Source organism: Ictidomys tridecemlineatus, chromosome 1 (assembly GCF_052094955.1).
Source record: "Ictidomys tridecemlineatus isolate mIctTri1 chromosome 1, mIctTri1.hap1, whole genome shotgun sequence".
Lineage (NCBI taxonomy): Eukaryota > Metazoa > Chordata > Mammalia > Rodentia > Sciuridae > Ictidomys > Ictidomys tridecemlineatus.
This window is the reverse complement of record NC_135477.1, coordinates 180,148,733-180,172,310: the sequence shown is the minus strand read 5'-3', so window position 1 is coordinate 180,172,310 and position 23,578 is coordinate 180,148,733. Positions and strand designations below refer to the sequence as shown.

At 55.5% G+C, this 23,578-nt stretch overlaps 2 protein-coding genes across 2 annotated transcripts in view; one reads left to right on the top strand and one right to left on the bottom strand.

Moving 5' to 3' along the window:
• Kcnip1 (potassium voltage-gated channel interacting protein 1) overlaps nt 1-23,578 on the bottom strand; it is a 312,467-nt gene that overhangs the window by 235,636 nt on the left and 53,253 nt on the right. The gene's annotated exons all lie outside the window — the stretch shown is intronic.
• The window catches only part of Kcnmb1 (potassium calcium-activated channel subfamily M regulatory beta subunit 1), a 50,229-nt gene continuing 30,842 nt past the window's right edge, over nt 4,192-23,578 (top strand). Inside the window, exon 1 of the mRNA XM_078052349.1 lies at nt 4,192-4,633. The gene's annotated coding sequence lies outside the window, so the exon portion shown is untranslated. The remainder of the gene's footprint in view (nt 4,634-23,578) is intronic.

The window sequence follows — 23,578 nt, the reverse complement described above, 5'->3', positions numbered from 1 at the left end:
TGTGAGCTTCGCTGGGCCCTGCTGTGTGCTTATGGCCGACTGAAGGGCACAGATGGCCGTGTGGCAGTTCCCCTGGCTTGGCACCAACTGCCCTGGCACCGTGTACATCAGCACTTCTTCCTTTGCCCAGGGAAGGTGGCGGGGTGCATGAGGGGCTGGATTAGGGGGAAAGGACTTTCAGCTATGTGGTCCCAACCAGCCCTTCCACCTTCCTCACAGGACTGGCCACCCAGGCCCTGCCCAGGAGCTTGGAGAACCAGACAGGAGCAGGGATGGGGACGGGGAGCTTAGGGACTGTTGATGGGAGTCGGGAGGACCTGTGAGAGCAGCCTGGCTCTTCTCTCTGCTCTGTCCAGGTCAGGCTCAAATCCAAGCCCCGATGCCACCAGCATGTGGTCCTGAGCAGTGCCATCTCAGCACTGCACCCCCATGGCTTCATCTGTAAGTGGCAATGATAATCGGTGTCAACACAAACATTAATAGACAGCTGCAGACACTCTGTGAGAAGCAGGGTGGCGGAATTCAACCCAGGACCCTCCTCCGTGTCCTCACGTTCTCCTTCTCAGCCGCCGAGCGGGGCCTGGGCCACTTCTTCCTGTGGCTTGTCTGCTTTTCTAGTGGACCTGAGAAGCCATCAGCTCTCAGCTCAGCGGGACCCCTCACATGTCCATTCCTTACATAATTATCCACCAAGCACCTCCTGTGTGACCGGGGCACAGGGTGAGGCCACAGGGAACAAGATGGGCCGGGGTCCTGTCCTCCCCAAGGGGCTCCTCCCTGCATCCAGTGCTCATGTGATCGATGAGAAAACTGAGGCTCGGAGGGACAAACCATTGGCCAAGGTTGGAGAGAGGAAAATATTCAATGGAAAATTCCAGAAGTAATTCCTAAGCTTTAGGTTGCAAGCCATCCACGCCATCCTCCCCAGGTGTGAATCACCTCTCTGTTAAGCATTTCCAGGTGGATGCTGCCTGACACTCCGACAGGTAGCAGGTGTTGGTTACAAGGTCCCCCGCCTTGGGGGTGTCACAGTGCATGTGTTAGAGTCAGCGCAGGTGGACCTGCCTAACGTGTCCCCAGGCCTACGTCATCCACTTCACCTCATCCCACCACGTAGGTGTGACACCATCCCACCGTAAGAAGGGTGTAATATGATAAGAAACGTTGAGGGGGAAGAGGGGAGAGGACCCGCCTCACGTGACCCTCATCGCAGTACCTTGTTATGATTGTTCCCTTTTGTCACTGTCCTTTATCTCTTACTGTGCCTGATGTTCACATTAATCTTCATTGCAGGTGTGCACAGGAAGAACCATAATATCCCAGAAGCTCCAGCAGTTTCAGGAATCACAGTTCAAGGGCCTGCCCCGTGCCCAGCAGCTCTGGTCCCCACAGCCCCAGCACAGGCAGGAGCTAAGTCAATATTTGCTGTATTGATGAATAAATGAATTAATAATGCCCAGCAGCTAGTGATCTTCTTGTGGCCTTCACGGGAACAAGTGGGAAGTGAGGGTTTGTGTGAGCTGAGGTCGAGGGTGGTCCCCTGAGGGGCCCATTCCATTTCCCTGGCCACAGAGGACGTGGGAGGCAGCTGGCGGGGGGGCACATCTGCTCTCAGGGTTTGCACCTGGAACCAACACAGCAGAGCAGTGTCAATCAGAACATATCCAGGCTTGCATGTCCCCTCAGATGTGGCCCTGGGGTCTAAGGAGACCAGACCCTGAAGGAAAAGCAGTTCTCAGGCCCTAGTATCCCTCAGGAGTTGACGCACATGCCTGCCATTTACTTGGGACAAGAACCACATGGAGGCCAGGGCAGGCAAGATGATCCTGCGAATGAGGTCACCTGGCGAAGGGGAGATGAAAGCTGCAAGAGGAAGGAAGGTGGGTCACCCACGGACTCTGAGATAGGGGGTTATCCCAGATGACCTGAGTGGGCTTGATGTGATCCAGGGTCCTGAAAAGCGGAAGGGGACCTGGAAGAGCGAGCCAGAGAACATGTGGAAAGAACCAGCCCCACGTCACTGGCTTTGGGGTGGAGGGGGAGGCCAAGTGCAGAGGATCGCGGGCAGCCTCAGGGGCTAGAGATGGCAAGGAACCGCTTCTCCTCTGGGGCCCAGCAGGCTTGCGGCCTGCCACACAGCCCACTGAGGCCCGCTCTGGAGTCTGGCCCCCAGCATTGTCGGGTAGTGGATGTGAGCTTTTTGGAGCCACCAGGTTCCTGATCATTTGTTCATGCAGCAGCAGGAAAGGACTCCAGGGCCATCGCCCCTCTCTGAACCTGTGAGTCAAACACTGAGTCTGTTCCTTGCTGCACATGCTCCACACTGATGGGTGTTCTCTTTCTGGCCACCTGGGTTTGCAGGTTCCCATCCTCCACTGAAGCATGGCAGAGCCGAGAGAGCTGCAGGTCCCTGTGCTGGCCCCGGGCGGCCTCCTCTTCCCTTGTTTCCCCACACACAGAGGGGCCTCCTGCACATGGTGTGAACAGCACTCCTTGAAGTCCACTCTGCCCTGTCCACACTGCCTCCAGGAAACCAGGCCAGGACACAGGCCACGCGGGCCTTAAAGGCACCTCAGGCCTACGTAAGCAGGAGCTCTGGGGTCCTGGTACCCACGGTGTGGCCCAGATAGAAGGAACACATGGGATCTAAGTGGGCAAAAGCCCCTCCCCTTTCAGTCTCCTCCTTCGCCTGTGCGCTGAGGTGGAAGGGCCTTGCAGAGGTGGCTGGTGCCAGGAGGGACGAGTGCCCTTCTCCTGGGACAAGCCACTCCTCACAGCAGGGAGCAAGTCCTCCCACGGGGGAGGAGGTAGGGGGGTCTGGATCAGTTCCAGCTCTTACACAGCAGGTTGCCTGTTGGGCTTGATCCCCCCACGTCCACCTGTCCTTCTGCTCTATATCTTGACTTTTTGGAAGGATCGCTGCCCATGAAGACCCAGGATTCCACACCCCTGGAGCATCACCATGCTGGAGACCTGTCTTAGCAGGTGGAGTCACCCCCCCCACCCTCGCTCCCCGCTTCTGGGCTGTCCCCACCTTGGCTGACAACATGGCTTGGCTCCCCTGCTCAAGAACCAACAGCAAGATCTCCACTCTGGGAGGGGTGAGGAGGACATGGCGGGACTCAGACGGGTGCCATGGTCTCCAGATGGTCTTGGCAGAAATGGGAAGCTCCTGATGCAGAGAACAAGAGTCCGGAGAGTCCAGATGGGGGCAAGGCCAGCCTAGAGGGCTTTCCCTGAAGATGCCCTTCCTGTGCTCTGAGGAAGGTCTGTCTTTAACTAGATTCAAGGTCCACTCAGGACAGGTGAAGTCAAGGGCCCTTTGCAGATGAGAAAAACAGCTTGGAATGGGAGAGGGACTTGAGTTAAGTCATCTCATTCAGGTCCCTGTTTTGAGATCCTCTCCAGGACCCCTAGGACCCAGAGGTTCTGACCCAATGAGCCCTTTCATGAGGACTCATGACCACACCTCCTTCCTGGTCTTTGAAAGGACTTTGCCTGCCCAACTCTGAGGTCTTGGCCATGCTGTCTCCCAGCAAGGGGAAGGGTCTTACCAGGAGTCACGTAGCTTATGAGTAGGCAAGGTGGGGTCTGACAACCACCAAGCCTCACCGTGCCGGCCTGCTGGGACAGGGCTTGCTGGGGGCTTGGGGGATGGACGTCTGGAGAGCAGCTGTCCTGTTGTAGTTAACGGTAGCAGACATGTGTTCTCTCATTAAGATCTCCCCTAAGAACCAAGCTGCCACCAATACTGGGGATCCAGCCCTGGACGCAGTCCTGTGCGGGCTCCAGGGCTGCAGGTACCGCTCGTCTCTTGTGATGTTCACTCTGGCACCTGAGTCCCTGGTGAGGCCCTGATACTTCTCCAGAGCACCATTGATCACCTGCCTCAGAGAGACAGACCCATGCAGAGGGGCCCAGGGCCAGGGTTCACAAACAGGCCAGCTACTCCCCTGCGGGGGTGCACACAGGCTCAGAGATGTTTCCCCTGCAGGGAGCTCTTTGTTATCGGCCTCCCTGGAGCTAGCCCTGCTCTCTGAATCACAAAGGTGCCATGTTCTCTGTGCTTCCCACTAGTCACACTCTAGGTCTGTGTGTAATTGGCCTTGAGTGCACAAAAGAATCTCAAGGCCTGAAGCCTCCCTGCCAATCTCCTCAGGCCCTCCAGAGGCCCTGCTGGCTTGGGAAGGCACTTGTAGGAACACTTACAGAAAACGAAAGTAAAGTTTAGTCACGGGAAATAAAGGAAGCCACATTTCTCGTGCCACTGAGCCTGCGATCTGGAATACACACCTGTCACCTGTGTGCCATCTGGGGCTCCCTATGAGGAGCAGAAAGACGGAGGGACAGAGGTCAGAGCAGAGGCATGGACAGGAGGGTCCTGTCTGTTCAGGGTCGTGGTCAGGGGGAGTTGCTGCATCAGGGGAGGAGAGAAGGCCCAGGGCCCAGCCCAGGGACAAATGTCCTCAGCTGCGCACGTCTGCCTGATCTCACCATCTGTGCCTCTTTGTCAAGCTACCAGATGTTCTTTGGCTAAAACTGCATTCAAGTCTCTGGGCAGCTCCATCACTATCCAAAAGTCAGGGCCCAGAGCCATGGCCACATCTGCTGGACCCGCACGGAGCATCCTAAGGTAGGAATACACAATGCCGGGCCTGCAGGCCTTGGTCCTGGCTGGGGCTGCTCTATTCCAGGTGCCAGAGCCCCTGGAGCCTGACCCCTGGTCCTCCTTCTGCCCTAGGGGGTGGTCTTTACCTAAGGACAAGTGCCACAGTCCGGCTGCAGCAAAATAACTGGGGGGGGGTGTGATGAATAACTTGCTTAAGTTGATACAGCAGGAGTGGAAGCCCTTTATTGTAGGACAACAGAGCTATTTATACATTTTGCACAGCTTATCTTAATTAGCATAAACTAGATACATCAGTCAACCAATAAGGAATCTCCACAATTAATGGCTCGCTTTTGTTACTTCTCAATCCACTCCCTCTGGCATTTTGCCAGGCACCATCCAGACTTGTTTAGGAACTCTAACATTCCCCTGGCAAAATACCAGGTGTTATTTTTACTTGTTTACAGACCTTAACAGACAAGCCCCTCAATTTTGCCTCATCTTAACAGTTTAGAGAAGTCTGTGCCCATGGTATCCTTCTGCCAGCCCTCCTCGTGGGCAACTCCTGTTGATTTCTGCACCTTAAAGATGAGTGGGGGAGGCCCAAAGTCTCACCAGGAGTCCACAGGTCAGCAGGATCCACCTCTCCTTTACACCCGTCAGGGGGCCCCAGAGCACACTGCAGTCTGACTTCTGCCCCCGCCCCCCATTCCTCAATCAATGAGCTCTCCCTAAGATCTCTAGGGACCCTGTGGACCCTAATACAGCAGCCACTGCCTGCTCAGCTGCTTGGGCCAAAAAGAGACACCAGCAGATCAGAGAGAGGCAGAGGGAGGTCAGGCGCCTGTCACCAGCCACCTCTGCGCCTGCGTGTCTGGGAGAGGCTGTCCTGCTGAGGCCACAGCTCTCACGCCCACCAGGCCCAGGGTCCCTCTCCTCTGGATTGCTCCGCCCCTCCTGAGGACAGGCGACTCCCCTCTACTAGTGGTCTCTGGGCACGTCACCTCCTCCCCCGTGTCCCCCTAACAAGCTGCCCAGACCTCTCTTCATGGGATCCGTATTAGCTGGAGTTCTCTAGAGGAACCGAATCCACAGGAAGCAGAATTATAAAAGGGGACTTATTAGGTGGGCTTGCCACCAGAAGCTGGATAGTCCCAGTGGCCGTCTGCAGAGGGGAGAGCTGGAGGATCTGGGCAGGCACAGAGGCTGAGGCCTCAGGACAAGAGGGGTCAATGGTGCTACCCTAGTCCAAGACCAAAGGCTTCTGGAGAATCTGCTTTGGAAGAGTTAAGAGGAATCTGATATCCTCAGAGGATCTCAGCAGCAATCCTGACCCCTCAAGACACTCAGTTTGCATCTGCCGGCTCCCTGTTCTTCCAAGGGTTATTCCATCCAAGCCTCCAGCCTATTGGACGGCGCTGCCCACGCTTGGGGCGGGTCTCCAAATCGGTTGGCTATGCCACCTGCCAGTCATTCCTAGACACACCCTCATGGACACACCCATAACCCCATTAATCCTTGGCTTCTCTTAATCCAATCAGGTTCACAGTTCAAAATGACCATTCCAGGGTCTCTTCTTTATGCCTCTTCCTTAAGCCCGCTCTCCTCCTGCCACTGTGAGTCCTGCGGCCCTCTTCAGGTTTTCCTTCCACATCTCTGGCAATTCTTGCTTTTAAAGCTCATATTCTCATCTGACATGGGGCATGGAGGACCCTCAGGCTGCCCTCTTGTCATCCCACACTCCCCTCTGCCCTCAGAACCTCCCTAGCCACCTGCCCCAGGGCTCCTCCAGGCTCTGTCCTGCCCAGCTGCCCTGCACTGCAGCCCGGGTGACCCAGCTGCCTCTTGGCTGCCTTTCCATTCCCTTCCCAGCTCAACACCACCATGCCCACCTTCCTTTCCTAGTGAAGGACACCACGATGACCTTGCTGAGCCAGCCGGCAAGCCAGGAGGCACCATGTGCTCCCCTCCCTCCCCTCCCACATCCCATCCCCCACCCAGGGTTGTGCACCTGACAGATGCCTAGTCCAGGCCACTGGTGTTGGGCGGGTGGGGGGGTGGGGGTGTCGCAGCAGTTTCCCCGGGCCTCCCCATCTGTGCTGGGCCTCCTCGCTCCACAGCTGCTCTTTGCAATGGTCAGGGGAGCCTCCAACCCCCCATGGCTCCCCTCCAGGAGAAGAGGCTGCGCCCCCCACCCCCATCCTGTGCCTCCTTCCCTTTCTTCCTCCTCCTCCTCCTCTTCTTCACTCCTCCCTCAGCTCTGGGCTCCAGGATCACAGCCTCCAACACGTTCTCACCACTCCCTGACCAGCTCGGGCGCCTTGTAGACTGAGCTCCTGGGGCCCCAGGCCCCTTTCCTGTGCCTCTGGGTGTAGGTCCAGGTTCGTACTTATGTGCATATCCGACATTATCTGTTTCCCCACCAGTCTTCCTTCTCTCCTCCTATATCCTCGCCTCTGTGTCCCCGTGTCTGGCACACCATTGGGGCTCGACATTCGTGGGATGGGCAAATGGAGAAATGACAGGGGACAGAGAGGCCAGATCCCCAGAGCTCCCCAGAGGGCACCTGGTGCACACTGGATGGCTCTTGAAGACGTGGGCCTGCTTCTCTACGTGGGAAGGTGCAGGGGACCTAAGGTGCTGCCTGTGGAGGGAAGCTGGGTTGTAATGACTTTTGGCAGTGGAACGTCTGGGTTTATCATGACAGATACTTAATTCACTTCCTAATTGAGCCTCCCAATGATACAGTCCTGCTGCCAGTGTCTCCTCACAGATATCTCCTTTCTAAGGACTCTGGCCCTGGGGGTCCTCTGGTCTCTGCCCTTAGCCATAGAGGAAGGCTCTGTGTGGAGACCCCAGGGCCAACCTCTGTGTGGGCTTCTTGAGTATCCAGTCCTGCTTGTTACAGCAGCAACTCCGGTATCTGTTTCAGTGTCTTCCTCTCTCATACTAATAGGCCAAGTGTGGAGGGGTGTCATCCCCAATCCGGAGAGACCACCTATAGGAAGTCTTGGTTCCCTGGCATCAGCAGCTGGTTGAGGGGTAGGTGTGACATAAGCTAAAGGATCAGAAAGAAGCCCAGGAAGTTTCCATGATCTCCTGCAGAGGGGTCCGGCTCTTCCCCAGGGAATCAGAACGTGGCAGGAGTGAGGCTGTAGCTGAGGCCAGTTTGCTATTGGAGGAAGAGGAGGACTTTTGGGAACTACTGGATGAAAAAGAAGCCCAAGGGTAGCAAAGCCAAGGAATAGAGTATTCTGTAGACACAGTTTTGATGGCTGGATCCAGAGGTACCTGAAGCTGTGACTTGTGTCTACCCTTAAACGTGTTAATTATGTGAACATGATAAAGATTCTCTCATTGAGCAAACTCTGCTCAGGCCCCCATGAGCTCTTTTTTTTTCGGGGAGACCTGCTTTTTAAATTTCATTGTTCTTGTCAGCATCATCCAATTCTAGCAAGAAGCCTGGTAAGTCAGTTCAAGCAGAACCCCTTGCCTTTGATACCCCATCACTTTGACATCTAATTGGGCTCCCCATCTTCTTCCATGTCCCAGCTGATGTCTGGTCACCCTGATCTGCCTCCTGCAGGAAGGCAGGATATCTCCTTAGCCCTGACGTTCCCCTCAGTGATTTTCCATCAACTGATCCCAGCCCTGCTCCTCGGCTATAAATCCCTATTTGTCCAGGCCGAATTCACAGATGAGCCAAATCTCTCTCTCCCACTGCAAAGGCCATTGCAGTAGGCTCTGTAGCTATCACGAGAGCCCCCACAAATACAGTGGTGCCCTCTTATCTGCGGTTTTGCTTTTTGCAGTTTCTGTTACCTGTGGTCAATCGTTGTCTGAAAATATTAAATGGAAAATTTCAGAAATAAAGAATCCATAAATTTTAAATTTCACTGTTTTCTAAGTAGCTTGATGAAATCTCTGGTTGTCCTGCTCTGGCCCACCCAGGACAAATCCCTTTGTCCAGTGTGTCCATGCTGTATATGCTACCTGCCCATTAGTCACTCAGCAGCTGTCTTGGTTGTCAGATCAAACACAGCAGTATTACAGGGCTGTGTTCACGCAATCCTTATTTTACATACTTATGGCCCAAGAGCAAGCATCATGATGCTGGCAATTTGGATATACCAGAGAGAAACTGTGAAGTGCTTTCTTTACACGAAAGGAGAAAAGTGAAATAAAATATTTTGAGAGAAAAAGAGAGAGGCCACATTTATGTATCTTTTATTTTAGTATATTGTCATAATTTTTGTATTTTATTAGTTATTGTTAATCTTTTACTGTGCCTGATTTGTGAATTAAGTGTTATCATTGGTATGCATGCACAGGGAACACAGTGATACAGCATCCAAAGGGATCTGCAGCTACAGGCACCAGGGGGTCCTGGAGCTCATGTCCTGCTCTTTGCCTCTGTTGCTTCTGATTGGCTCCATGACCTCAGGGAGGTCTGCTCCGTCGGGGCCCAGGGGTGGTCCCCGAGTCTCAGCCTGGGGTTTGTGACGGCCTGTGTATTTTCGTCAGGCCTTGTCATGGCTTCCTGTCTGGCTCTCTGGGCCCTGTATTTGCTCTCTGGGAAGTACCCGCCTGGGTGGCTCACTCAGCAGAAGTGTGGCCTCATGGTTCCGGAAGGTCTGGGGTCACGGTGGGTGGTTTCCGAGGCCTCTGCTTGGCCGGTTCCTTCCGTGCTCTTCCCTGTTCATAAGGACGCCGCCCAGGTTGGACGAGGGCCCACCTCGAGCACTAATTTCAACTTGGTCACCCTTTTTAAAGACACTCTCTTTAAATACGGTCACATTCTGGGGTGCGAGGATTGGGGGTGAGGGATTCAACATAGGAATTTTAGGGGGAGTCCCACGGAGCCCATAACACCCTGACCGTACCTGTGGACAGCCTGATGTCACCTGGCAGTGGCTGGGGGTCTGCAGGCCCACCTGTCCTCTGGAGGAGCCAGGAGGCCTGACCCAGGTGTGTGGCAGAGAGGCCACGTGACCTGAGCGGAGCCCTGGCTGGGGCTGAGAGTGGGGGGCGGTGCTGGAAGGCTGTGGGCAGGTCTGTCCCTGCTGCTTCAGCCCAGAGACACCAAGGCCGGCCCCTCCCCAGGCCAAACCATCCCTCTGAACAGCTCAGCTGGGCCCAGGTGGACAGCTGCCAAGCCCTGCCCCTCCCCTCCTACATCCTGTGGGGCGCTGCACTGCCGTGTCACCTGGAAGGCCACCTTCCTGGAAGGAAGCCCAGGGCCCTGGCGCCTGGCCGAGTGGGCACCCTGCTCCTCACCTGCGCCTGCCTGCCAGCCGGCTCGCTGACCTCCACAGGCTGCAGCTTGTGAGATGAAATCTCCTGTGCTGGCATCTGGCAGTGTCGGGGAGGGGGAGGGGCGCTGCTGAGGCTTCTGATTGGCTGCCGGCCCACAGCAGAGATAGAGATGCTAAGTGCCATGAAGTCCCTCTTACCCACCTTGACTCCCACGGACCAGGAGCCTCCTTCAAGGGACAGAGACAGCGAGTGGACATGTTTTGGGGTGCAGGGGTGAGGCCCAGGGGCCCAAGAGCCCAGGCAACCTGGAAGGGGTGGCGAGCTGTGGCCCAGCACTGCAGCAGCTACGGCGCCTGCCTGGCTGCTCAAGGCCACTTGCCCCCCACGATCCTTGCCCCATAGGCCAAGCCACCTGGCCTCCCGGCAGACCCAGAGGTGACACTTCTCCGTTGTCCTAAACCAGGCTTCTAGAGGGAGACTCAGTTCATCGTCTGCTGCTGATAACACAATACCAGGAACCGGGGATGTTATCAAGAAAAGAGGTTTATTCAGGCTCACAGTTCTGGACCAAGGTCCAGGGGCCACCTCTGGGTATTGCCCAGAGTCCCGCGGAGCCAGTGCAGGGCTCTACGTGACACAGACCTGCCATGCTGGCCGGAAGCCCACCCACCCTCGAGATGACCCTTCAGTCCATTAACGGCATGAACGATGGATCCATGCATGAAGGCCGGGTCCTGGTGACCATCAAAGGTCTCAGCTGGACCCACCTCTTAATGTCTCATAGCGGGGGGTTAAATTTCAAGGTGAGTTTCAGAGGGGACAACCACACTCAAGCCATAGCACAGACCTGAGAGGTGTGCAAGTGACTGATCAAGGTGGAGCCTGAGAGGGAGGGCGAAGGAAAGACAGAGGAGTAGAAGCTCGGCCAGGCCGCAGCTGGGACCTGGTCTCCGGGAAACCTCCGGAGCGTCCATTGCACCCCTGGGTTGACCCTCATGGAGGCAGGGGAGCAGGCTGTTCCCACGCCCAGCATCAGCTACCTCCCTGGGGGGCTGTCCAGGAACTCCTGGGGCTCCCAGCTCCAGGCAGTGTTGGGGCTGCTGCCTTTGAGGGGGACTAAGGGACTTCTCTGGGACCCGAGTCACTTCTCCAGATCTTACAAAAGAGCTTGCCCGGCCTCTGCCAGCTCTCTAGTTCCCTGTCTTGCCTGGTGGTGGCTCCCTGTCACCCGTACTCCCACGATGACACCTTCCACCAGGACTTACCCCAGCCAGGGGGCCTCTGCAGGGCCAGCATCTCTCTGGACTTTCCAACCTATGCTGTGAGCTAAATAAGCCTTTTTCCCTTATAAGGTAGCCAGCCTCCAGTGTATTGATACAGTGATGGAAAATAGACTAATCTACCATAAACCCCTCTCCCAGGAGTCTCCAGTCAGGGAGAATTGACCTTTAACACCCTGACACTTCAAGGAAATTAGGTAGCTAAGCCTCATCATACCATTATAACTGCCCACTGAAATCCCAGCTCCACCTCCTGTTCACTTAGTTGGTACATAAGCCCTCCTTCCTAGCCTCACAGGTCCTGAATGCATGCGAATGAATTTTTTTTTTCCCTCTCTCTTGTTAATCTGTCTCCTGTCAGTTAATTCACATTCCTCCAGCACAGCACTAGATTGTAAGCTGACGGGGGCAAGTTTTCCTCCCTACAGTATGCTAAAAGCAAAAGCATACACAGGCCAGAGAAGGGGTATTCAAAACGGTGAAAGGACCCAAGAGGTTCAGCTCAGCGTGGACAGGAGCACACGTTCAACCTCCAGGCATGCAGAGGCAAAGGCAGCCATTTCAGGCCCCATGCTGTCTGCTAAGGGCAGGGTGTCCCAGGGAACAGGCAGGGTGGCACTGGGCCAGTCCTCAGGTGGGAAAGGAGGCATCAGGAGGGCTTCCTGGAGGGGGAAGCGTGCAGGGGTAAGATTCAGGGGTGCTCCAGGCCAAGCAGTGGGCCGTGCAGACTTGGGGTGACAAAGAGCAGGGACCGCTTTGGAACCTCATGTAGCTCCCTGGGCGAGAGGCACGGGATCCAGGAGGCGTGCCGTGCCCATGGGGGTGGACAGGTGGATCCCGGGCCTTGACAGCAGAAGGAACGGGATCCTGGGATCAAGCTGTCTAAAGTGGCCACTCAGGACTCAGGACAGAGCCCAGCTAGGAGGCGGAGGGTCCCCTCTGCTCAGCCACCGTCTCCGGTCTCTGGGCCTGCTGAGGACGCTCCTGTCCTGCCCGGGGTCCTTGCTCTCAGCTCTGGTCCTGGCTCTTCCTCAGGCTGACCCCGTCTCTGATCCCCCCAACAGGGCCGAACGCAGCCTCACAGGTCTGCCCCGAGGACAGTGCCAGTGAGTGACACTCGGGCTGTGAGGGCTGGCGTATGGCAGGCACGTGGGTGTGACGGGATTCGGGGCCCATCACCCCCAAATATGCCACCTGCCATTTGGGGAAACTGCAGAAGCAAGAAAGCCCCTCTCTGACCTCCCACCTGCTCCCCAGAAGCAGGTCAGAAAGGAATTCTCTGGTCTTTGTCTGAAGGAGGGCACGAGGCCCTCACCCCAGGGGGCCTCCCTGCAAGGGAAGTCCCTCTAGTAAGGGAACAGGGCACAGAGGAAACTCAACTTGCAGGCTCTGCTGAATTCCAGGCACTTCCTTCCTGCTCGGTCAGGCCCACCAAGTCCCACTGTGCTTCCCAAGCGCCCTCCAGGTCTCCTTCCAGCCCAGCATCAAATGGTGTCCCTGTTTCTTGGGTCCTCATTCCGAAGGCTCCCGTGTCACATAAAACATACTCAGCAACTGGGCGCGACTCTCTTCCTAACCTGTGTCGTGTTGTAGGTGCCTCAGCTGTGGACCTAGCGGTGGCGGGAAGGGTCCTCTCTCTTTCTTGCAGACGCATCTTTAAGAGGCCAGACGCGTGGCCTGTAGTGGGCCTGGAGACGAGGTCTTGGGGAGGGTCTGGCTCGGAAGGGCTGGGCGGCAAGGCCATGGCATTCTGCCCGTCTAATCTGATGGACGTCCAGTCAAGCACTCTGAGCAGGAAGCAGGAGAAAACCCGCCCGTGCACAGACGGGGCCCAGGAGCTGGTCAAGCCTGAGCCTCTGGCCAGCCTTCCACATTTCCAGACTCGAGGGGCTGCCCAGGCTGGTATAGGGCTGAGCAGGACGGGTGGGCCTCCCAGACCCTGCCTCAGGCCCAGGACAAGCTCCTGTGACCCAGAGGTGGCCTGCCGACCTCTGAGGTTGGGGTGGGACACCCATTATTCCTCAGGCAGAGCGGGCAGGCCCTTGGGGTGCGGCCTCTGACTCTGCCGAAGATGGCCGCTGCTCTCTACCTGGATGCCACATTCTCTTCTGTAAATTAATAGCCCTGAATGGCCGGCTATTTGCATAATGGCCCTCCTGTCCCTCTCAGTTATTTTAATTAATTGTTTTAGAATACAATCTCCCATCTCTGGCTCCAGTGGTTTCCTTATGGCTGACCTCAGGATCTGCTGCGGGAGGGGGTCCTGTGAAATGCAGATCAGCCCCCTTGGCTGGGCATTCTGTGGGTGGCCTGAAGCTAGAGTCATACCCTACTGGGTACCGAGAAGATCAGTGGAGGCTTGTGGGCAAGTGGGGGTGTGGGTGTGGGGTCAGGGTGAAGGGAACGCCTTGCGGCAGCCTGCAGACCCTGATGTGTGGTGGGCACTCTGGCTAGGTCCAGGTGGGTGCCCTGGGGGAGGAAACAGCAGGGAAAGAAAACCCTGGGCATTGCTTCTTGGAGAAAGGTCTTCAGGTGCCTCTGAGGGCACAGAGTCACCCATTGGTCTCTCTGTACCACACAGGGCTCTGGCATGTGACTCCCCGTAACTCCACACTGCAGGACGGTAGGGATTTTCTCCGATTTCATGAGCACAGCTAAAAGGCTGGTCCCCAGACATGGAGAGGGTCAGGATTGAGCATGGCTTTCCGCTTTCCCTGAGCCACCTCCTGCATGATCGCACCCTTGCTCCTCCTGGGAGAGGATGACAAGGATGGTCAGTCCTGGCCTCAGGGAGCTCACAACCAACCCCACTGCACAGGTAGGAAGCTGGGATGGGAGGGGGAGGTGCTGATCCTACAGCACAGGGACCCCCCACTAGATCAAGAAAGAGTCTTTGCAGCAGGCTGTGTCTGGGAAGATGTGGAACTCCGGGGATTGGGACGAGGAAGGACACCTCCTGCCTGTGCTGAGTCTGGAATTTTTCCAGCCTGCAGGAAGGAGCAGGGAGACACTGGACCCAGGAGGTGGGACAGCACCTCACTGAGAAAAAGTGTTCCAGTGCCAGGGATGGGGCCAGCCTGTGGCCTGTGCTGCCCTCTGCTGGTCGCCAATGGTACTGGCTGTAAGGAGCCCAAGCACCAGGGGACTCCTCTGAGCATCTGAGCTGCCTCTTCTGCCCAGACAGAGGCTCACAGTGCTGGAGGCTGTGGGCTGGCAGCTGGAGCTGGGTGCCCCTCTATGCTGTTCTCGGAGGAAGGTCTGTAGTCATTTCATGCTCCGGGTCCACCCAGGTCCCTGGGTGCTGATCCTCCTGTCTGTCGGGTGCACTGGGCTTCCTGGGTGTGCACCCTACCTGAGCCATAACACGGGGCCTTCTTAAGTGCCCTATCCTGGACCCCTGGGGAAGGACATGATGACCTCTAAAAAGAGTTAAGAAATTACTCCAGGGGACCTCCTGGGTTGTTGGGTCGTTACTCCCGCGACCCCCCATCTCCCTCTGTGCATGTTAAAGAGTTCTGGGTGCCCTCTTCCCTGTTCACTGTCCACCCTCAGCTCATCTCTCCAGACTTCCAGGGCCCACCACGCTCATATCCTCCCCACGGAATAGGAAACAGAAGCTCAAAGAAATCCCACAAACAATTTGAGATCCCCCCAGTCAGCGAGCAGGGTTCGAAGCCAGGGGCATGTTTCCTTGGTTCTTGCTCTAACCTGGAACCACCCGGCTCAAGGCGGGCACAACCTACAGACCTCTGTATCCAGATCAAAGTGACATGGCCCAGGGCAAGGCATGCAGGGGGAAATGGGAGGTGAGTGTGCAGGAGGCACCTCTGCATCGAGACACGGAGGTCAGGGAAAGACTGTGGTCTCCACCATCAGATGGGCCTGTCCTGTGGGCTGTGGGACCCTGGGAAAACAGGGGCCTGCTCTGAGCCTCTGTCTCCTCATCTGTATAATAATGGTGACAGTAACATTCCACTCTCTCTGAGGGTTTGGTGAATGTAAAATGGGACAAAGTGGGACTTTGGCATAGTGTGTGACCCTCCATAGTGGCAGGTTCCTTTCTTCCCTTGAAACTGGACCTAGGCCACCCAGCAGAGGTGCTGGTGATGAAAGGAGGCCGATGATTTCTATGCTCAAAAGTACTGAGCATCTGCTGTGTTTACCCAGCAATTCCCAGGGGATGTCATCAGCGAGTGCACGGGCTTTGGACTTGGTGTCTCCCCATCTCAGGGGTTCATCCATGAAGCTTTTAAAAGCACTCATACCTAGGCCCTACTAATTTAACTAGATAGGCACAGCACCAGATCATGATACTACCTTGTTTCTTGTTTGCATCTAAGTAGTTCAAGATGAGCACCTGGGATTGAGGCCACTGAGGATACTTCCCTCCTGCCTGCTCTTCTCCTATTTAACCTCATTCATCACTCTTAGCTCAGACATCACTTCTTTGAAGAAACATTCCTTGACCACTTGTACCAGGCCCATTTTCTTTGTTTGACACCATTATAAATTCCTGTTCCTTTTCTTCAGAGGGAGTTTATCTCATTTATATTTATTGGAGTGGCTATTTCCATATATCTATCTCCCTTGTGAAACTGTGCTCCCATCTGTAAAATGGAGAAATCAATTCCTACCTCACAGGGTTTCTGTGAATGTATAATAAAAAAATGCTAACCTGGGTGTGGTGGTGCACATCTGCAATCCCAGCAGCTCTGGAGGCTGAGGCAGGAGGATCACAAGGTGAAAGCCAGCCTCAGCAACTTAGTGAGGCCCTAAGCACCTTAGCGAGACTCTGTCTCAAAATAACAAAAATAAAGAGGGGAGGGAATGTAGCTCAGTGGTTAAGTGCCCCTGAGTTCAATCCCTGGTACCAAACAAAACAAAACAAAAAAGTGCTCATAGCCTCCAGATTCAAAGTGGTCCTGATGAGTGGTGAGTGGCTGCATGTAGTCCTGGGAGTTCCCAGGGGTAGGGAACTTTGCCTTCTCCTTTTCTAAAGTGAGCAGCTCAGTCTGGCTTTAGCTCCTCTGGATTTAGGCCACAAAGTGGTTCTCAGGTCACCAGATTTCCCTGGTTATGTGGGCTCATACCTTGGCCCCCAGAGCCATGAATAGTCTACAGGTCACGGAGCCCTCAGATACCAGTTCTGAGCCAATATCACTTTGCTTACCCAGCTGTTTTATCCTTTAAGTGATTAGAAGTATCTCTCAAGAATATGTATTAACTAAGCATTAGTTATTCCAGATCTCTATAGATATTAACTCATTTAAGCCATTTAGCTGTTTGAATAAAGCCAGTCCTTCTGTTTATAGGTAAGACCTTCAAAACAAATGTCCCGACAGAAGTTCGTACACATGAGCACAGGGAGGATTTTACTTTGGGAAGAGAAGTCCTTTGGCTGCTCGGAGCCCAGGCTTCCTCCAAATACCCTGAATTGCAATTCCACCTGATGGCTTTTACGAAGCCACGGACAGCCAGCTTGCCCCACCTGTAAGGAGAAACCAGCAACCTAGACTTTTAAAAAAAATTAAAATTTTTAATTCTAATTTTAATTAACAGCAGAGTGCATTAAAATTCTTATTATACATATAGAACATTTTTTCATACCTCTGTCTGTATATAAAGTATGTTGACACCAATTCGTGTCTTCATACATGTACTTTGGATAATGATGTCTATCACATTCCTCCAACATTGCTAACCCCCTGTCCCCTCCCTTTCCCTCTACCCCTCGACCTATCTAGAATTCATCTATTCCTCCCATGCTCCCCCTCCCTACCCCACTATGAGTCAGCCTCCTTATATCAGGTGAAACATTCAGCATTTGTTTTTTTTGGAATTGACTAACTTTACTTAGCATCATCTTCTCCAACGCCATCCATTTACCTGCAAATGCCATGATTTTGTTCTCTTTTATTGCTGTGTAAAATTCCATTGTGTATAAATGCCACATTTTTTTAAATCCATTCATCCACTGAAGGGCATCTAGGTTGATTCCATAGTTTAGCTATCGTGAATTGTGCTGCTATAAACATTGATATGGCTATGTCCCTGTAGTATGCTATTTTTATGTCCTTTGGGCATAGTCTGAGGAGAGGAACAGCTGGGTCAAATGGTGGTTCCAGTCCCAGATTTCCAAGGACTCTCCATACTGCTTTCCATATTGGCTGTACCAATTTGCAGTCCCACCAGCAATGTATGAGTGTGCCTTTTCCCCCACATCCTCACCAACACTTATTGTTGTTTGTCTTCATAATAGCTGCCATTCTGACTGGAGTGAGATGAAATCTTAGAGTAGTTTTGATTTGCATTTCTCTAATTGCTAGAGATGATGAGCATTTTTTCATACATTTGTTGATTGACTGTAGATCCTCTTCTGAGAAGTGTCTGTTCAGGTCCTTGGCCCATTTGTTGATTGGGTTATTTGGTTTTTGGTGCTTGGCTTTTTGAGTTCTTTATACACCCTGGAGATCAGCGCTCTAGATCTGGTATGTGAGGGTGAAGATTCAGCAACCTACGCTTTTACATAAACATCTCAGCTTTTAAGATATGGTTTAACATGAAAAAGAAAGAAAAAAAAAAGATAAAATGCCATGGAGACCAAACAAAGCTCAATCCCGGGATGGAACCTGCCCTGGAGCAGCCTCCCGACAGGAGCCTTCAGGAGAGGGGGCGTCTGTCCTCCTCTGCAGAGGGAGTGAGGGCAGGGGGAGCGCAGGGGAAGGGCTGACCCCAGAAGCCCAGTGCTGAGCCGGTGTAGGGCAGGGCAGGGGGCAGAGTGGTGATGAGCGCACCTGCCCCTGTGCCCCGGGTCCTCCATGCCCGAGGCCTCAGACAACACATCCCAGGACTTTGGGGTCCCCTGGGCCTGGGGATGCTTGGGCCTCTCTGATATGAGAGCCCCTTCCCCCTGACCCTGTCTCTTCCTGTCAGTTTGAAGAGTCAGGAGGCTCCTGTCGCAGGGCACCGGGGGATTTGCTGGAAACTTCTCAACTGCTCAGAGGCCTAGTGGTGAGCAGGGGGCGCTGGCCGGGGGTGGGGGCCCCTTGGCTCTCTGTCTTGGTGCCACCCGCATGCGCAGGACTCTTGCAGGACCCTAGAGAGGGCGTGGGCACCACGGGCGAGACATCCACCTGCCTGGAGTCTGAGCTTGGGTTTTGAAAAGGCGGCCATTGCTCCCCCTGAGCCTGGGGACCGCATGCCACAAGCCACTGTGTGTCCAGCAAGGAAGGAGAACTGGGACGGGCAGCGGCAGCGAGGCCCTGGTTTGTTGGGCTGGTGAACTTCCAGGCTCGCTTCGGTTCCCAGTCCAACTGCCCGTGGAATGAGGCCACTTTCTTCAAGCCCCTTGACTGGACTCCACCTCTGCCCAGAGGCCAGATGAGGAGGAGGCGGAGGGTGGCTGTCCGCAGGCAGGGCCGGCCCAGGACACTGGCCTCCGTCTCCTCCAGTGAGTGCAGCCAGCGCCTTGTGCTGGGGACAGTGGGCACATCTGCCACCCGGGAGGTGGCCGCCCGGACCTCTGTAGAGAGAAGATGTCAAAGGCAGCTGAGGCTTTGTGACAGCCGTGCGGTGGCCGCCACGGGGGGTCACCTCGGGGCTGCATGACCTCACCCCACACAGTCCCCACGACAGCTGCTCCAGGTCTGTCCTTGGCTGGCACCTGACAGGGGCCTGCAGCTCCTGGGTGGGCCTTGGGTTTGCACAAGCATTGGATGGGCGCCGACTGTGGACACAGGGCTAAAAAGGAACACGGGTCTTCTAGGACTTTGCTCAGTGAGGACATGCCCTTGAAGGGGACATTGGCACCCAGCAGCTCCTCTCCCTCCTTTTGCTTCTGAAGATCACTCTGAGGTGAGCAGCTGTGCCCCCTCTGTGCTCCGGGCCGTGGAGTTCCACCTCACCACAGGACCAAAGCCATGGAGCCCACCAACCACGAACCAAAACCTCTGAAGCCATGAGCCAAATGAACCTTTCATCTCGATAAGCTGTTTATTTCAGGCCCTCTGTCACAGTGGCAGAAAACTGCCTCACACAGAAGCAGGGTGAGGAACGGAGACTGGACTGCAGTCTTCATGGGAAGAACTATGTACTACATTCTGTACCCTCAGAAAACCCTTCGCCTTGCTGCCCCTCCTGTCCAGTTCTGTACCCCCAGGAGGTCTATGTCACCCCTCTCAGGCTACTTTCCTAACCTGGCTTTCCTGGCCTCAACCCTTGCAGGTTTCACCTGCATTCTTCTTTTCCCAAGTGGAACATTCTAGACTTCTCTGAGCTTCTCCACTGAGGGACCCAGGGTGTCCCTGGGCCTTGCACCCTAGAAGGCGAGGGGAGCACTGGAGGGTTTTGAAGCATGTGTAGGAGTTCATCAACGAAGAGGAAGGCGGGCATTTTGGAAAGGGGGACCCACGCTTGTAAATATAACAAAATAATTTTTTCCTATTACGTCCTGAAAGTGCTAACTCTGAAGTCTCCCCACGACTCATCTGGATGCGGTGGGAGGCTCTGGAGCAGGGAGTTGGACCCAGAGGCTGCGGGAGGAGGTGGGAAGAGCTGTCAGGCCACAAGGTCCAGCCAATGGGCAGCAGGGTTTGCAGGAGGAAAGGGAGTGGGTGAGAGGCGACTTCTCAGAGGGAGGGGTGGGGTCGAGTGCAGACCCCACAGGTGCAGCCTGGAGCAGCCTGGTGCCCACAGCAGGGGTCATGTGAGGCCTGGCCTGGCTCCTGTCTGAGGCTGGAATTCCTGGCTGGGTGCGGGCACCCAAGCAGGGAGAAGTCCTCTTCCAGACCCTGTGCCTTGCTGGTTGGGGTCTGCTCTTTCCAGTTACTGCTGTGTGACCCTGGGAATCTGCTTTGCCTCTCTGAGCCATCTTAAAACTGAGGAAATGAGAATGCTCACTTCCCAGGCAGTAATGAGGATTAACTGAGGTGACCATGGCTAGAAAGCTCCTATGCAGACATGGGAAGAGGGTGGCTGTGGCCTGTCTGTGCCAGGCCTGGATCCTGCCCTGGTGTCTTTCTGTCCTGGTCCTGGGAGGTGCAGGAGGGACAGAGGGTGCAGGGGCTCTGGCTGGTGGTCTGAATGGCCACCCCCCATCACTGGGAGGCTGAAGCCGTGGGCTGCAGGCTGGGCCTCCAGGAGTGACCCCAGAGCACGGTAGGACAGCCCTGCAGGGGCCACAGCCTCCAAAGCTGCTGCCAAAGATGCACGGGGCTGTGGCCACGGCGACGTCCCCAAGTCCCCAGGAAGCTGTAGGGAGGACGGTGGCACAGAGCCGCAGAAGCCCTTGCACTTCCAGGACGGCATCTCCCCAGAGCAGCAGGAAGGCGGCTTCCAGGGACTGACGTCCAGCTCCATGAGTGTGGCGAGGCTGCCTGGCCTCTACTGCAGAGAGAAGGCTTTGCGAGGGGAGGCTGGCGGCGGCTTCAAGGGCTGCGACAGGTCTGTCCAGTCAAGGGGGTGTCAGGAGCCTGGGCTGACTGGAGGATGTCCTGCCTTCTGTCCATCCTTTAAACTCAGCCTTTCAGTGAGGGGCAGGGACCCGTTGACCCTTCCTGCCTACGATGCAGGCGCCCCAGGACACCTCCTGGCTGATCTTCACCAGTTCTCGGCTTCATTGGGGACTGACAGCCCCCCGCACCTAGGTGTGTTCGTCACTCTCCACTGCTACAACAAAGTGTCTGAGACCATGAGCTTATAAGGGACTTATAAGGGACTCACCGTCCAGTGGGACAGAAAGAAACAGGAAATGCAGGCCACGGTTGGTGCTGCACGGGAGCAAGATGGAGCCCAGGAGTCAGTGTGCAGAGGGGGAAAATTCCCATGGAGGGGGCCATGGGGGCTCTTCCAGGGCGGTGACTCTGAGCTCAGGTCTGAGTGACAGGTCAAAGCCAACCACAGAAGACCTTGGGTGGGAGGGTCCCAGTACATGCAAAGGTCCTGAGGTACCATGGACTCAGTTTGAGTCTGGAAAGATGCCAAGGTATCCAGACAAAGGAAGAGAAGTAGGGAAGAAGCAGCAAGCGCTGTCCAGGGTCCTGGTGAAGGACCCAAGGGCCATGGTGGGAGGCTGGGCTTTGTCCTAGGAGTGGTAGGACTTGCTCTGGTGCATACTTTTTGAAGGTTGCTCAGGCTACCAGGTGAATGAGGGACTGAGGCTGGCAAGAATGAAGGCAGGGAGGCCAGAAGGAGGCTTTTACCAGGAAGAGGTGAAAAGTGATGGGAATGTGGACTAGGGTGCTCACCCAAGATCGCCAGCTTCTCTGAGTCTTGCTCTGGCCCCAACGAGTTTCATCATTGTCCACAGGCCCGAGGGATGTGGACCCTTTGTCCTTGGGCAGCCTTGAATGATGAGCTGCCAAGGCCCAGGCACGCCTGGGTTCCAGCCCAGCTCCTGGTACTGGGGCAGTCTGGAGGCCCCAGCGCCCGCGGCGACAGTGCCCCCTGGTGGTGAGGACAGGCTGTGCAGGCGCCCGCCCGCGGGACCCCTGCTGCAAGGCCTCGCCTCGGGTGGTGGCGCTTGGAGGCTCCTCCGACACCAGCCCGAGAGCAGCGAGGGGACCCGCGCAGCCTGACCGAGTCCCCGGTGATGGAGAGGCAGCCGGGCGCGGAGTGACGGTAGCGCAGCGGTGAATGATTGATGCCGCGCGTAATGGTTACACAAGCTGCGGTGACATTGTAGCAGCTTCACGCAAACAATATGAAACATTTATTGCGGCGGCTCTGCGCTGAGGGGATCTGATTTAATCAGCCTTGATTCCGCTGTCATTAGAGCGGAGCTGGCGACGTTGGGGACGGCCCCCTCGCTGGCAGCTCCCCGCGCCAGAAAGCAAATATTTTTCTGGTGCCTCGATTAAAGATTTATGCAGCACCCGGCTCCCCACCTGGCCCGCGGTGGCGGGAAGCGGCGAATTCGAGTAGCAGAAGCTTCAGGGAGGAAGCCGCGCATCTAACAGAATCCGAGAAGCCCGAGGGGCCCGGAGAACCAGAGGTCCCCAGGGCGCGCGGCCCCCGGGGGCGCACTGCCTCGGGATCTGGGGACTCTTGCCTTCGCGGCTCTGGGCAAGTGGGATTCTGGGTTTTGATCTGAATTCTGATGCCGTCCAGCCTGGAGTCCACCGCGATGCAAAGATCTCCAAGGCCGATGGGATTTTCTGAAATTCCTCCAGAATTTGCAGTTATTACCAAATCCACAGAGGGCTCCCCTTGGGGACACCCAGGCAGGGCGCACACAGGGGCTTTACTGTACTGGTGACAGTTTCTCCCTTCCACCGGGCGGTGGTGCACAGGTAGCTGGCATCATTCTTCTTATCTTTGGATATGTCTTAATAGCATATAATACAAATAGAAAAAAGAGATTCACTGGGTACTGGAGCCCCATCTTGGCTCTGCCATGATCTCTGTGAACCTTGAACTCCTCTCTTGACTTTCATGGACCTCATTTTCCATGTCAATAAACAGGCAGGACTAGCACAGTGTTCCTCCCAGGGTGTTCCCCAGGACCCTTTCCAAGTGATGCTCCTTTGGAATAAAGGGTTCCATGGCTAAATGAGTTTGGGAAATGCTGCACAGTCTCTGCCCTCGGAGAAAATCACAGGATGCAGAGGTTCTGAGAGCCTCTTGGGCATCGAAGCTTCTTTTGTTGAATGTCTATTAACATCACGAAGCGCTGGTGGAGAAGATTTGGGAAGCAGTTGTTCTGGGTCACCTCAGACACCCCTTCACATTCCGGCCAACCACCTGGGCCACCTCCCTGCCTCTAAGGGGACGCTCTCCGGCCACCCTTGGTGATCCCAGCTGCGCACTCTCCTCTGTGGCCACCTGCGGGACGCCGTCTCTTCCTGTTCCATGTCCTCCTCTTCCTGTTGCTGGCCCGGGCCTCTCCACTATTGAGAAATCTTCCTGAACCAGTTGCTAGAATTCCCGGATGTCCACCTTCCTTTCTCTGGGCACCCCCTACAGCCATGGATAGCAGAGTTGAGACGAGAACCAAGTTCCCTTCTCATTGTCCTTGTCCCATTGTATCCAGCTTAGGTTCTGCCGCCTGCCATTTGAGCTTGAGTGTCCTTGTCCTCTCTCATGACACCGTTTCTCTGTGGTGTTGTCACATCTCCCCTGGGAAGACGGAACCCTGGAAAGGCAGAAGGCCTGGGTGTGTCTGGCAGGTCCCAGGACCACCCGGACAGACCGCAGGCTACTCAAGACACCCGTAGAGCCGACTGTCATCCCTGCCCAGGGCTCAGCCGGGCCACCATCCCCTCCTGATAGCTATGGTTGTCTGGTGGCTGCTGACCATGAATGGAAAAGCTGGAGAGGGCAGGAAGGGCCACCAAAGGCCACTGACGGCCACCGACACCCACCAGGGGCCTTGTCTGACGGTCAGGCACCGGGCAGGGGCCTGGCAACTACACACCAAGCCTGTCCCAGGAAGCTG